Here is a 15161-nt window from a genome sequence, read left to right as displayed (position 1 = left end):
ATATAATGCCCTTCTGCATCTCTTGATACAGTCTATTTTAAAGTCTAGATTGTCTGATACAAGTATGGTTACTCTGGCTTTCTTTTGTTGACCATTAGCATGATAGATGGTTCTCCATCCCCTTATTATCAATCTGAAGGTGTCTTTAGGTCTAAAGTGGGTCTCTTGTAAACAGCATATAGGTGGATCTTGTTTTCTTATCCATTCTGTTACCCTATGTCTTTTGATTGGAACATTGAGTCCATTGACGTTTAGAGTGTGTACTGAAAGATACGAATTTATTGTCATTATGTTGCTTGCAGAGTTTGAATTTCTGGTGGTGGTCTTTGGTCCTTTCTAGTCTTTGTTGCTTTTGGTATTTATTTATATATATATATATATGTATTATTTATTTATATATAATATAAATATTATATAAATAAATTTATATATAAATAAATAAATCTATATATAAATAAATTTATTTATTTATATATTTATATATATTTATATATAATATATTTATTTATATATTTATATATTTATATTTATATGTTTATATTTATATATTTATATATTTATTTATAAATATATATATTTATATATAGCAATATATATACATATTTCCATCTTTACTCCCCTCAGAAAGAGTCCTCCTTAAAATTTCTTGCAGGGCTCATTTAGTGGTCACAAACTCCTTTAATTTTTGTTTGGGAAACTTTTTATCTCTCCTTCTATGTTGAATGACAGCCTTTCTGGATAAAGGATTCTTGGTTTCATATTTTTCTGATTCAGCACACTGAATATATTCTGCCACTCCTTTCTGGCCTGCCAAGTTTGTGGGGATAGGCCTGCTGCAAACCTGATCTGTCTTCCCTTGTCGGTTAGGGACTTTTTTTCCCTTGCTGCTTTCATGATTCTCTCCTTGCCTGAGTATTTTGTGAATTTGACTATGATACACCTTGTTGATGGTTGGTTTTTGTTGAATCTAATGGGAGTCCTTTGTGCTTCCTGAATTTTGATGTCTGTGTCTTTCCCCAGGTTAGGAAAGTTTTCTGCTATGATTTGCTCACATAACCCTTCTACCCCTATTTCTTTCTCTTCCTCTTCTGGAACCCCCATGATTCTAATGTTGTTCCTTCTCAATGAGTCACTGATTTCTCTAATTCTTAAATTGTGCTCTTTTGCCTTAATCTCCCTCTTTTTTTCTGCTTCGTTATTCTCTATAAATTTGTCCTCTCTATGGCTGATTCTCTGTTCTGCATCATCCATCCTTGCCGCTGCTGCATCCATCCGTAATTGCAGCTCATTTATAGCATTTTTAATTTCATCCTGACTAGATTTAACTTCTTTTATCTCTGCAGAAAGGGCTTCTAATCTATTTTTGACTCCAGCTAGTATTCTTATTATGGTGATTCTAAATTCTGGTTCAGACATCTTGCTTGTATCTGTGTTGGTTAAGTCCCTGGCTGTTGTTCCTCCCTGCTCTTTCTTTTGGGGTGAATTCCTTCATTTCATCATTTTGAAGGGAGAAAAGGAATTAATGAGATAAAAAAAAGTTTAAATTAAAAAAAACTTTTAAAATATTAAAATTAAAAACAAACACACAAAAAAATCAAATAAATGATGCTAGATCCTAAGTGTGTTTTGGTCTGAGTGTTGAAAGGGGCTTGATAGATTAGAGAAAAAAGGGGAAAGAAAAGGGAAAAAAAGGAAATGGTTCGAAATTTTGAAAAAATGAATACACTGAAATAGACTAAACTGAAATGATGGAAGTAAAGTAGAATTTGACAATAATCACACAAAAGTAAAAAATAGACTAGAAAAAATTAAAGAAAAATATTTTTAATAAAAACTGAAAGTAAAAATGAATTTTTTCTCTTTCTGTATTCAAGGAAAAGAAAAGAAATGAAAAAGAAAAAAGAAAAAGAAAATAAAGAAAGAAAATTGAATAGAAGGACTGGCAAACAGACTGAAATACATCTGAGATTATTTTCCCTAGACGTCAAACTATGAAGCACTTTATAGTCCATAAACCAAGCAAGCAGAGAGACTTGTGTTCCTGAAGACCAAGGTTGGCGTAGTTGGGAAGAGCTTAGTGTAATGGCTCCATTCTCCACTAGAAGGCACTGCTTTAGCTTACTGGCATGGATTGTTGTGGTGCTTGTAGGTGCATATGCTCATGTGCGGGAGTGATGAAAATGGCATCACCCAGCTACCCAGTCTCTAGTATTGGAACTCTGTTCTCCCTGATAAGCAATCGTGCACCCATCCTCCATCTTCGGCTTCTGTCCACTCCCTGCTTTTATACTGTCTGTGACCAAGCCCCAGGAAGCATCTCCCTCCTGAGTTTTGTTTCAGATGTGGCTGATTTTACCAACCCCTTACTTCTGAAGGACTGCGGCTTTGTCCATTCTGCCCCTCTGCAGGAGGGTCTCACCAAGCAATGGCCAGCTGCCGGCCACACCCAGGAACGTTTGCGGGACCATGCTGCTGCCGTTGCCCAGAGACTGCGGCCAGGTGCCAGCCAGCCCCAGAAAAAGTTCACAAGATAGTGTAGCAGCAGCATTTCAGGGATTATGGAAAATCACAGCACACATCTAGCACCAGGCTTCACCCTTAGCAACCTTGTTCCAGCACGATCAAATATGGTTGTTCTCCCGGGTCCACTGGGGCCTTGCCTTTGGAGGACCCACACAGCCTCTACCAGGTGTCCTCCCAGCAGGGGAACCGCCTCTCCCCGTGTGGTCTGAAGAACCCTGGACTCCACTTTGCTCCTGGGAATCGCCCTTGTCACCAGAGCACCACCAGGTATCAAGCTGCAGAGTTTCAGACTCTGCGCTCCCCTTTTTTACAGTCTTAATGGAATTTAAACCCTCTCTTTTCCCCTTTCCCCTTTCTCCCTTTTTAGTTCAGTGCCTGTGGCTGTCGCCACTTTTACTTTCTCTCCAGCTGCTTTTGTGGGGGTTGCTTTTACCGTATTCTTCCCTTGCCCTGGTCTCTGTCCTCTCTCCACACGCAAAAGCAGCTCCCTGCCATCCACAGCTTCTGCCCAGGAGATCACCTCTCTGTGCCGCCTACCTGCTGAATTCTGTGGTTCAGGTTGTGCAGGTTGTTGTGTTAATCCTCAGATCAGTTTTCCTGGTGTGCAGGATGGTTTAGTGTTGGTCTGGCTGTATTCCATGGATGTGAGACACACAAAAAACTTCCATGCTTTTCAGCCGTCTTGGCTCCTCGTAAGCATCTGACTTTTTGACTTTGGCTCAGGTCATGATCTCATGGTTATGAGTTTGATCCCTGTGTCATGCTCTGAGCTGACATTGCAGAGCTTGTTTGGGACTCTCTCTCTCTCTCTCTCTCTCTGCCCTTCCCCTGCTTGCTCACGTGCATGTGCTGTCTCTCTCCCTTGAAAAATAAATCAATAAATATTTTAAAAATTATTTAAAAATAATTAAATGTATTCAAGGAGACAATGACTTTTGAGTTAAGGAATGAAAATTGAATCATGTTTTTAAAATGGGACAAAAATTATGAGGAATGGGTATGATTCTTCAAAGACCACATATGTCACTTGAAAATATATTCTTTCTTTTTATTCATTCACCACATACTTATTGTAAATTAAAGTGAGCCATAACTAGTGATATATGCTGGAGACATGATAAAGAATAAAACAAACAAGTTCTCTGATGTCATAGAAGCATTTTCTAGTGAAGAGATTAAGTATTAAGCAAGAAAATGTAAGGAGCAGAGATTTTAGATGAGCTAGAAGGATATAAAACACAGATATTATGATGAAGAATGAAGTAGAAAGCAGCAGATAACACAAGTAATTCAATTGGTTAGGGAAAGCCTTTCTGAGGGGGAAGAAAATTAATTGAAATATGCTATGGGAAAAGATGCCAGCCAAGAATAATCTTAAGGGAAACATTTTCATCAGAGGGAATTACCAGTTCAAAATCTGAACAATTAAATGGTTGGTGGATGTGGATAGTGGGAGCAAGCTTTCTCACTGTTGGAATGGTAATTTACTAGTAAATGAAACTAGAATTATCCAAATGGCAATGAATTATAGTTGGAGACACTATGTGTTCATATTTAGTTTAATGTGGATATATAGCTATATGTAGAAATATTTATACACCTGTGTATATCAACAAGTTAATTGATACACTTCTTTGCTATGTAATCTGGAAGAGTTTAAATCAAAACAAACAAACAAACACAACCCACACAAAAAAACACACCCCTTTCTCAGTGACATCCCTAGCATCCAAATCTTGATTTCTATTATCAGTATCCACTAAAAACAACCAAGTCTCCTTGGTAAAATTTTTTAAAAATTTAAAAATTAAAAAAAAAGAAAACAGAGGAAGAAAAATACAACAATCATCGTATATTAAAAGGACACAGGAGCCAAGGACTTCCCAACACCAAAAGCTGGAAAATTTGAGCAGCAAAATGAATTATGATTATTAATAACTCAAAGTACAAAATAAATATCTGAGTCCATGCTGACATAAATAAATGATAGAATAAGTAATAAATGAGGTGGGGGAGGAAACCAACTAAATCATTCTTGCAGAAAAATACCAAACTGTGTGGTAATCTTGAGGGTAGAATATCCTGCTAAAGAATATAGCATGGAGGGGCACCTGGCTGGCTTAGTCAGTTAAGTATCTGACTCTTGATTCTGGCTCAGGTCATGATCTCATGGTTCATAAGTTCAAGCCCCAAGTAGGGTTCCATGCTGACAGCGAAGCCTACTTGGGATTCTCTCTCTCCCTCTCTCTCTGCTCCTCTCCCACTCATTCTTTCTCTCTCTCTCTCTCTCTCAAAATAAATAAATAAACTTAAAAAAAGAATATAGCATGGAAATTTAAAAAATGCACATTTATAATGGAGAAAGTTGATGAATACTCTCTCAGACAAGTGATCAAGGTCACTAGCAACCATAATAAATCATATTGATAGCATGTATTTGTGGTATGAAAACCATACTTAATCTCTTTGACCTTTCTCCTCTCAAAAACATAAAGGCACTCTGGTTGTGGAGAAAAAGTAGACAAATTCCAGTCGAGAGGTATCCTTTAGATTATTTGACCTCTACTCCCCCAGATTTTCAAGTTCATCCAAAATAAGGATTCTGAGAAATTATCACAGCAAAGTGGAGTGTGAGACACAACAACCAAATTTACAGTGGTATCCTGAATTAGAGAAATACATTAAGTAAAATTAAATATTCTGAATAAATTCTAAGTGTAGCTAATTATAAATATCAGTTTTAATGTTGGTTCATTAATTGTAACAAATTTACCTTAAAAATGTAAAATGTTAATATTAGAGGAAACAGGGTAAGTGTGTATATGAAAAAACATACAACCTTTTAAATTTTTCTGTAAATTTAAAATTGTTCTAAAAGAGGGGCGCCTGTGTGGCTCAGTTGGTAAATCCCACTTTGGGTCAGGTCATGATCTCACGGTTTCTGAGTTCGAGCCCCGCATCAGGGTCTCTGTGATCAATGCAGAGCCTGCCTCAGATCCTTTCTCCCTCTCTCTCTGCCCCTCCCCATGCACTCTCTCAAAACTAAATAATAATAAAGAAAATAAATTAAAATTGTTCTGAAACATAAAGACTATACAGGGGCACCTGGGTGCCTCAGTCAGTTGAGCGTCCAGCTTGGGCTCAGGTCATGATCTCAGGGTTCGTGGGTTTGAGCACAGCATAGGTCTCTGTGCTGAAGGCTCAGAGCCTACAAAGCCTTCTGGTTCTGCATCTCCTTCTCTCTTTGCCCCTCTCCCACTTGCGCTCTGTCTCTGTCTCTCTCAAAAATAAATAAGCATTTCAAAAACTAAAAAAAAAAAAAAAGATAAGATAAAACATACAGTCTATTTAAAACATTTCACAAGTTCTCCAACCTCCATTGCAGTTAGTGGCAAGTATGTGACACTGTTCTTGCCAAAGATGCAAACTAAGGGTTTGCAGGGAAGACTTGTTCTTCTAATGTAAACATTACTCCTTCCTACATCTCTTCCATTTCCTTCCCTCCCTCCACCTGGAATAAGAATACAGTGCCTGGAACAGCAGTGGTTACACCACATGTAAGCATGAGGTGACATGCACAAAGACTGGCTAATATGCTGAACATGGCAAAGCAGAAAGAATAGAAAGGAAATGTATATTTTAAAATACCATAGAATCACTGTGCGTGGATTGTTACTTCCAGATATTCTTTTGCACTAAATTCTTTGATGCACCAAAGAAATGATAAGAATTGTTTGCCTTCACTAAAAATTTATATTTTAATGAAAGCTATTATCTCAATATACATTGAAAGGTGTATATTTTCCTTTGGTTCATAAATACCATAACACTGATACTTCATGCGATAGTGCCATCTTTTTCATGAAAACACTTTAATATAGATTATATAATTAGTGTACCAACACAGAGTTTGGTAATGGATCATGGTGTTTGCAAAACGCACATTTCATACACTAATGACTTCAATTATTAAAGCAGAGAGTCATCAGCAAATAAACAAGATTGGTCATGTAACTACAGACTCAAATACCTTAATATACAACTGGATTATGAAAACAAGCAGCTGTACCAACAAGATAGGCAATCAAATTGACAAACTGTGTCTCTGAATTAATGGAGTATGAGCCACTTGACAAATTTAAATAAGTACTGAAATGGTGAAACAAGTTGATTTGGATTATCATATTCATTCAGAGTAGACACAATTTAAATAAGATAATTATGCATCCACATCCCACAAATACACAGTTTTGTAGGTAACAGAGCATAAAAATGGATCTAGGAAATGTATAAAAATCAAAATATTTAAGTATAATTAAATTTAACAAATAAACAGTTGATATTTAGAAATAATACAAGTTAGACAACAAATTGGCTGATATTTCAAAATGTTAAAAGTACATAATTCTTAGTAAAGACAAATCTAGTTCACTACAACTTTATGATCAAGTCCATATGAATACCAATATACTATAAACAATTAGCAATAAGCAAAGATAATTAATAATCTATGATCTATTTGATTAGTTTTCTTGATCTGTTATAAAATGTACATGATAGGTCTTTTAACATAATGATCATGAAAGAAGCAAGGAGGACTTCATAGAAATAAAATATTTTATTTTCAATAGCTATTTGACAAGTTTGTTATAGGTTAGCAAAGCAACATAAATAAATGGGATTGCCTTTATTTTTCATTATATCTAGTATTGCTCAAATGTATGGAGTATTATGAGTGTGTGTATGCTGTTTGCTAACAGAAAAATCATCTGTATTTGTTATCCTTAACCTAGGTAAGGATAAAAACAAATGTTAAGTATTTTTAGGCTTATAGAAATAGGATTGAGAGTGAAACATGAAGAGAAATGCACAGTTCCTATCTTCACCCATAGCCAGTTACTTCAAGAGGCCCTGCCGTATCTTACCTGTTCTACATATAGCTCTCAAATCCATCTTCTGGTGTCCGTGCTTTTCCTTTCTCCAGTAAATACTCCAGTCTTACCAAAATCATTATCTACAACAAAAGATTATATAATTCTGAAAAATTTTGTTTCCCCACTGTGAAGTTATTCTTTTTCATTCTTTTCATATTTCATACTATTTGGAAGAAAGTCACTGTGCAAGCAGATATGAAGAGTGTAGTATTATGCCCCACCTCCTTGAGGAAGGAGACTCTACTTAATTATTTAAAATTTTTCATCACAGGTGATTTGCCCATGATTTGCCACTCATTTAGTTATTTATTCCATCACTTATTTATGTCAATATAAACTTTTCAGATACTGACTTTATCTTAAGGATTAAAATCTAATACTAGTTTATTTTGGTTTTTTTTGTTTTTGTTTTTGTTTTTGTTTTTGTTTTTGTTTTTTTGGTTTGGCCATGAGCCAATCTCTCTATTACCTCGTGTTTCCCCTTAACATACCCTTATCTGTAGGGTGGCTTGTTTGTTTGTTTCTTAGGCAATTTTTAAAATTTTAGCAATGCAAGATAGTCCTGGCTCATCTTACATATTTCCTCTTCCAGTTTGATTATCGGCCATTTCTCTAAGGAGTCCTGATTCCTTTTATTGAATAATGATATTAGAAACCCAGATATGGGTTCTATGTTGGCTGATTGTTATTGGAGTGTCTTTTGTTCTAGGCTCTCTCAGTTGAAAAGCAACAAAATACGTGAGTATATACTAACCCATGGGTATACATATATTTATAAATATTTCTAAATTCATGTGTCTATATTTTAAGGTAATATAAGTTCATTCTGATGTCCCCAACTCTAAAACATTACCACTTGGATAATTTTTCCCTTCCCCACCTACTTGTCTATAATCTCCCACTCCAGAGGTGACAAATCTTGCTCCCAACCTTCAAGCATCCATTTACTAATTTTTCAGTTAAGTTTAATTCAGTTATGAATTATTAACCTATACACTCATAGACACAGATTTATAAACCAACATAATAGGTCTTACATGAAGTTACTTTCCCATTTCTAAAGTTACTTAGTTCAGCACCTTTCCCTGCTGTATAAAGTTATTTTATACACTTGAAAGTTAGATTTTATTGTCACAGTCTGAATTCTATCCTGAGTTCTCCAAATTCCTATTTTTTTAACTCGCATATATTATTTTGATTTTTTTGTGCTTTAGAGTTCTGTGGGTTTTAACAAATACATAGTGTCATTTATCTACTATTATAATATCATACAGAAGAGTTTTGTCATTCTAAGAAAATCTTTTTGCTTTATCTGTTATACACACATATAAAAACACTTAATTCCTTTAAGAAAAGGCAACTCACAAACTTATTCCTTTAGAGTGATAATGATATGTAGTTATTATGACAACAATGTGTTAAAAGAATTTTATTTTTGATTACTTTTATTTTACTGTTTTTTGTTTTATATTGACTATATATATATATTCCTTTGATTTATAATGAAAATTGTTGTTATCATGTATAAGTTGAGTAAACACTAGTCTAGTTGCAGGAAACCTCTCTCTAAACTGGCTCCATTAATATCAGTGTGGTAATCTGATACAATTTCAGTACAATTTTGGAATAAGATATTAGTGATGCCTAAAGGACAAGAAGCAAATATCTTTATATGCAGTGTATTATATTGAGCTATCATCCCATAGTATTAATTTTATTAATTTAATGGCCATCCCAGTTAGCCAAATTTTGATTTCACTTATTCTGTTATCTATTTAATTGTTTTATGTTTTCTATTTATTTTATTTAGTTCGTTTTTTTTTTTTACTCTTTATTATTTCCTTTCCTACACTTAATTTGTGTTTAATTTATAGTTGTTATCCTATTTTACTAAAATGGAAGCTGAGGTCATTCATTTGAGTCATTTTATTTTTCTTAATGAAGACATTTACTTCTATATATTTCCCAATAATTACAGATACAACAGCACCTCAAACATTTACATATGTTGTGTTTTTATTTTTATTCAGCTCAAAGTATTTTCAGATTTATTGTATCTCTGACATATGGGCTATTTAAAAGTGTTTTATTTACTTTGCACAGTTACCTCATATTTTTATTGTTATTAATTGAATAAAATTTTAAGATTGATATACCTTCTTGATAAATTAATTGGCTTCTTTACCACTGAAAAAGTCTTTCCTCTTAAATCGTTTTCTGATATTCATATAGCCACTCCATCCTTCTTTTGATTATTGCTAGCTTGCATAACTTTCTCTAACTTATTTATGTATGTCTTTCCCTTAAAATCCATTTTTTTAGGCATCATATAGTGGATCTTTTTTTTTTTTCATCCAAGTTGAAAATCTCTTCTTTCTAATTGGGTGTTTATACTATTTACATTTGATTGATATAGTTAGGCTTACTACCATCATGGTATTGTTTAATTTTCTATTTTTCTATCTTTTCTTTTGTTCCTCTTTCTCCTTTTACTGGCTTGTTTTGTTAACAGTATATTTTTATTTCATTTTGGAAGCTTTTTATTGCTACACTATTTGCTATGCTAGTGGTCACATTCAGGTGTAGGGTATACATCTTTGACTTATCACAATCTACTGTGACATTATACCATGTTAAACATGGTATAAAAACTTCACAATAGCCTACTTTCATTTTTTCCCTTACAGGTCTTTATATGATTATTTTATAGTCATCTTACACATTTTAATCCCCACATTTTAAAAATTATTTTTATTTAAACATCTTGTAAAGAGAATTAATAAAGAGGAAACATTTTATATAAGTATCCAAACAGTTGACAGTTCCACTGTTCTTTTTTCATCCATATAGACCCATAATTTCTTCTGCCCAAACGACTAATTTTTGTATTTCTTGTAATGCAGATCTGCTGAATTCTTTCAGCATTTGCATATCTTTAAAAAGTCTATTACTCTTTTTTCTAAACATATATTCTGTGGATATACTATTCTGGGTTTGCAGATTTTTTGTCTGTGCACTTTATGATGCTGTTCTAATGTCTTCTCTTATGAGTTATTTCTCACTAAAAATCTTGTATAAATTGTATCTTTGTTCCTCCACATGGAGCATGTCATTTTGTATGGGTTCTATTCAGATTTTGCCCTCATCATTGGTTTTCGGCAATTTGATTACATTGCTTTTCTGTAGTTTTCTTTATGTGTCTTGTGTTTGGGAGTTGTTGAGCTCTTAGAGCTCTTATTTACAGCTCTTCAAAATTGGAAAGTTTTTAATTTCATTTTTTCAAATATATTTCTGTCCCACTTCTTTTTTTTGGAGACTTTTATTACACATACTTTAGTTTCCTTTGATTTGTCCCACATCTCAATAATGTTTTTTTGTTTTGTCTTATTTTGTTTTTATATTCCTTCTTTGAATTTAATAATTTTTTAATGTTTATTTTTGAGAGAGAGACAGAGTGTGAGGGGGAAGGGCAGAGAGAGGAGGAGACACAGAATTTGAAGTAGGCTCCAGGTTCTGAGCTGTCAGCACAGAGCCCGACGGGGAGCTCAAACTCAGGGACCGTGAGATCATAACCTGAGCCAAAGTCAGTCGCTTAACCTACTGAGCCACCCAGGTGACTCGGATTTAATAATTTTAATACTTTTTTGCTACCTTTCCAAGTTCACTAATCTTTTCTTTCAAAATATCTGTTCCTAATGCCACCTGGTACACTTATCATTTCATTCACTTTGCTTCTCATCCTTTTTGAAACAACTTTCTAGGCACAAATAAAATACAGCTGCTTCTGCCTAGGGTTTCATGTCAGCAAACCAAAATTTAAGTAACTTTCATGTCCCTGTAAATGCCCCTGCTTTACCAAAAACACAGAATATTCAGCCGGCCAATCCCCCAATGCCAAGCCAACTCTGGGCCTTCTAAACCCAACCAAGGTTGACTGTGTGGCCTCAGCCAAACAGATGTTTTCTATTTGTCTCTTCTTTGTTCTTTATTCCTTATCCTATAAAACTTCTTGCTTTCTCTCCCATGTTTTAATTCTCCAAATGGAAACTGCCCACTTCATGAAGCGTTAAATAAAGTTTGTTGTATCACCTAAATTGTCTTCTTTAACCATTTTTTAACTTCTCTCAAAATTTAAATCCTGCTTTTATGTCATGGATGTTACCACTAACAAATAGTACATACTTATAAAAACTTCAATAGCCTTGCCTTCTAATTTTACCATGTCTGTTACCTTTACATCAGTTTTGATTGATTGACATCTCTCATTCTTGTGTTGTATATTCCTGCTTTTTTGTATCTCTTATGTCTTTCAATGAGGAGAAAGACATTGTGAATTTTACATTTTTAGGTGCTAAATTTTTTTTTATTCACATAAATATCTGAGTTTTGTTCTGTTATGTGGATCAGTTACTTGTAAACCATAACTTATCTGCTTTTGAATCTTGATATTAATATTTGTTAGGGGGAACCAAAGCTGTGTTTACTATATTGTTAATGATTCCCCACTCTTGAGAAAAGATACTTTTGAGGACTCAATTAAATTACTCACATGTAATGAGGTTTTCTAGTATGGCTGATCGGAACATGAACCATTTACCATGTTGGTATGTGTCATGCACTGCTATTCTTAACTTTTTGAGTAGTGTTTCCCCAGTTTTGGGTAATTTTTTTCTCATATATGTGACATTTATTTTTCTGTTGAATACTGATGGAGGATCCTCTAAAATCTCTGGATTTCCCTTGCTATGCTTCTTTCTCCTGTCCTATGAACACTATCTACCTTTGTTTCTCTGAACTTTTAGCCCTTTCCCCAACTCAAGTTATCTATCAGTATTTCCTGAGATTTCTTCTCCATTCTGTAGTCTGGCAACTTTCTCAAGGCAGTAAGCTGGGGCATTCATAGTGCTCAACATGTTTGCTTCCCATCTCTCATGGATCAGTATCATTTATTTCCTGGTACAATGTATAGAAATTCAATGTATATTTCATTTATTCTGCTCATTGTTTTTACTGCTACATATGGGAGAGTAATTATCTTTCCTGTTACTCCATCTTGGCCAGAAACAGAAGTTCCATGTTGCACTTTATTCACATTGTTAAGCCAGTGTTCATTCCACTCTGCTTAAAATTCATCATAATAGGAAAAAGGACATACTGATAATGCACCCAGGAGAGAATACATAGAGTGATAGCCCATGAAAATGGAGGAGTATACAGTAGTTGGGATAAATAAAATGCTAAAACAGGCTGGAAGGATGAAGGAGGCTTTAAGTGTAGCTGAGCAAACAAGTCAATGCTACTCTAAAATTCTACTTGGGTACTACAATCCCAAGCAGGTTATTTAACCTATATAAGTGTTAGTTTTCTCAAGTGTAAAATTGGGATGAAAATAATGTTCAGCTCATAGAGTTGTTTGGAAGAATTATAGGAGTTAACATGCAAAATGCCTAGCATATTGCATTTGCTCAATACATTGAAGTTCCCATTTATCTGCCATAAAGATTATTGTAGCATGTGGGAAGAAATATCTTTTCAGCCATTTATGCTGAAGGGAGAACTTAAATTGAACATACTTTCACCCTTGAGTGTAAATTCTCAATGGAAAATTGCAAAAGTATATTTAGGGAGTGGATGAAAATGAAGAAAAGAAAGCTGCATTTCAAGTTTTATCTTGTAGAAACAAGGGACCCCTGGCTCTTGGGATGCAAAGTTTTTTGAATGCATAAGGGATTTGGAATTCTGTAGTGGTGAATCAACAACTTATTTGGCTTCCTATTTCAGTTAGATAAATTCAAACCAGTGTTGGCATTTTCTCTCTTAGTGCTTTAGTGAAGGTAGAATCAGCCATTCATCTAAACTTTCTTTATACTTCTTATTCCCATTGTGTCACTTAGTTTATTAGCTCTTCACTTCTATAAACTACCAGCCTACCAATTACAGTAGATAACCAATTCCAGAATCCTATCACTGATAGGATGTCTTTATTCTCCTCCGGCAATCATTCCACGTAAAAAGTGCCATGTTCTTCAAGTTTTAACATGCATATTATGTAAGGTGTTCAGTTACCATATTGTAGGCTAAACAGAATAATTACCAAATTGAGATTGTCTAAATGAAGTAACATCAGAGTGCATAGGATTCTTCTAGCCTTCATAATTACCTAACAAAGCATTTGCTGTGGAGGCAGAAATGATTATACTATGAAGATAATTCCTACAGAAAAAAAAGGAAACAACTAATCCCAGGGAATGACCTTGAGGAGTCTTTGAAGCTCAGCTAGTGAAATTATATATTGAGGTTGTTGATTTGAAGATGTTAGGTAAGATGGAGTGCAGGGTAGGGAGACCTCTCTGGGCCCTTCAAGGATTATTTAATGAAAACTTCCTTTCCATGAAGAGTGATTAATTGGACTTTACATGAGAAGTTTAGCAACTGTTGACACTATTAGAGGTCCAATCCACTGGGAGCCAACAGGAAGAAAAGAAAGTCTTATTCTGCTAGAGAAGGTAAAAAGAGTTTGACACAATTAGTATGACTATCAAGAGTAACACCCAGAAAGTCAAACACAGACTTTAGATAATTTCAGAAAGAGAATTCTTAATGCATTATCTGGGAATAGTTTCACAACAAGATATCTTCTGGGACCATATTATGCTGGTCTTAACATTTCAAGGAAATCATATTGTAAGTTGACTATACTGACTGGTATATTAGAGAATGCTATTAAAGGCTGTCTGCCAATATATGTAATATAAAATAAGAAAGATAAAGTTTTTCACTACTAACAAGCCTTGCCCTACATGCGCTTCCTTCTTTCTTTTGTGGATAAGACCAATTTATTCCTGACCAGCTGAGTTTTGCTATTCCTGCTAGGGATTGGTCAAACTGCATCCCTTTCTTGGAGCAGTAAACTCTAATGGAAGACAAGAGTGAGTGACTGTGTTCACAGAATGCTCCTGGAAAATAGATAAGGATGTCTTCATGGCACATAGAATCTACTGAAAAGGAATAAGAATTGGGGCAATATTTTCTACTTTCAGAGTAAACATCCAACAAATTGTAAAATCACTCCAAATATAGCTAACATTACAGTTTCTCTTCTAGTGAGAGAGGCTAGTAGGCTTCATCCTGAAAGATAAAGAAAAAAAAATCTGTGGTCACCCAGTCATTGTCATTGCAACCAAGGTGAACCTCCTGAGCCATTTGCTGGAGTGACTTTGGAGCTGAAAATGGAGATAAGTGCTCAGAGCTGAGATATGGAAATTCTTGGTCCTTTCAGATCAGATAAACTATTCCCACTGGGTCTTCACACTATTCCCACTGGGTAGGAGTACTTAAGAGCCTGGCCAACTCAGAAGATCTCTACTAATGTTCAGCGTATAAACATCAGAGGATAAGTAGACCAACTAGTACGTAAAAGTTCTTATTAGATAACCATCAGCCCATGTTTCCATTCCTTGGTAGCTGCAGCTGCGAAAAGAATCTGATTGCCTAATTATAATATCAGGGAATAACAGTACTTAGGGGAAAAAATATACATATGGTGGTTTAGGGCTTAAATTGTATGTCAGTGTTTGCCTGCTCCTGCAAGAAGCACAGCAACTTCATATCCTAACAAAATGCATATGGCAAAACAAAACAAAACAAAACAAAACAACAACAAAAAAAACATATCATAGGCCCCTATTTAAAGGTAGAGGTTTT

The sequence above is a fragment of the Panthera tigris genome, chromosome A1, assembly GCF_018350195.1.
Source record: "Panthera tigris isolate Pti1 chromosome A1, P.tigris_Pti1_mat1.1, whole genome shotgun sequence".
Taxonomy (NCBI): Eukaryota; Metazoa; Chordata; class Mammalia; order Carnivora; family Felidae; genus Panthera; species Panthera tigris.
This window is presented reverse-complemented; position numbering follows the sequence as displayed.